This window comes from Salvelinus alpinus, chromosome 25 (assembly GCF_045679555.1).
Source record: "Salvelinus alpinus chromosome 25, SLU_Salpinus.1, whole genome shotgun sequence".
NCBI classification, from domain to species: Eukaryota; Metazoa; Chordata; class Actinopteri; order Salmoniformes; family Salmonidae; genus Salvelinus; species Salvelinus alpinus.
Window position 1 is genome coordinate 4,880,390 of NC_092110.1, and position 1,557 is coordinate 4,881,946.

Genomic DNA, 1,557 nt, shown 5'->3' on the forward strand with positions numbered 1-1,557 from the left:
CTTCTTGTTCTATACTAATATTCTTTAATAGCCCAGCACCTATGTTTTTAATGATGATTACTGATGGTTTCAGTATGTGCGTTTGACCACAAACCTTTCAATAAACTAGTAGTAACCTGAATTATTTCACAAATCAGTAGACTGTATTGTTTTGTTTATAAGTCTGTCCTTTGTGAGTGTCCAGTATAGCCTAATGTCTTATTTCGGTTTAATCACCTACAGTTTTACTAGAAAGAAACGTTTTTAGACTGTGGTGTGAGAGTTAACTATTAATGAATCATTAGCCAGGCTGTAAAAGTTTTGTGAGGGGATAATTAGGCCTGTCTTAGACTGGGGTTTCTACCTACTAAACACTACTACATTCCACCTCGGCGTCAGATACACACAGTAGCCTACTATGCCTGTCCTAGTTCAGTAGATCTACCTGGTTTCAATGGTTTTACGTCTGATTTGAGATATTCATTGGTTTGTTAGCAAATGTGGTTCCATCAGCAGAGCAACGTTGAAGAGGTTTAATTCCATATAGATGCGTAAGCGCATAGCAGCTGTCTTCAGTGAGTAAAGCAATGGTAGCCTGGTCCCAGATCTGTTTGTGCTGTCTTGTCATCACCTGTGGTCATTGTCATGTTTGGACACAACATAGGACTGGCTGTCCGGGACAAACACCTCATACAAGCTCATGACAATGACCATAGAAGTTGGCTATAGAGCACAAGCAGATCTGGGACCAGGCTAGAGCAATCTGGAAGCGTTTAGATTGTTGCATTGCATGTGTAACAATGCGCCAACCTGGGCTTGAACCAAGGGCCCTCTGAACACCTCAACATCTGCCTCCCACGAAGCATCGCTACCTATCGCTCCAAAAGCGATAAAGCTGAAGACTTACATTTCCCTCACTAACTTTAAACATCAGCTATCTGAGCAGCTAACCGATCGCTGCATCTGTAAATAGCCCACCCAATCTACCTACCTCGTCCCCATATTGTTTTTATTTACTTTGCTGCTCTTTTGCACACCAGTATCACTGCTTACACACCATCATCTGCTCATCATCATCTGCTCATCTATCACTCCAGTGTTAATCTACTAAATTGTAATTACTTTGCTACTATGGCCTATTTATTGCCATACCTCCTCATGCCATTTGCACACACTGTATATAGACTTTCTTTTTTAAATATTGTGTTATTGACTGTACGCTTGTTTATTCCATGTAACTCTGTGTTGTTGTTTCTGTCGCACTGCTTTGCTTTATCTTGGCCGGGTCGCAGTTGTAAATGAGAACTTGTTCTCAACTGGCCTACCTGGTTACATAAAGGTGAAATTTAAAAAAAAGTTGTAAAAAATCCTCTGCAAGGGAAACAACTCCTTCAAGGTCTCAGAGCGAGTGACGTCACCGATTGAAACGCTACTAACGCGCACCGTTAACTAGCTAGCCATTTTACACCGGATACACGTGTGTGATATACCCAAATAAATAATTCACAGTTTAGGTGCCATAAGTGGAATATACAAATGCCTAAATCTACGCCATTATGAAAGACCAGTTAAAAACAG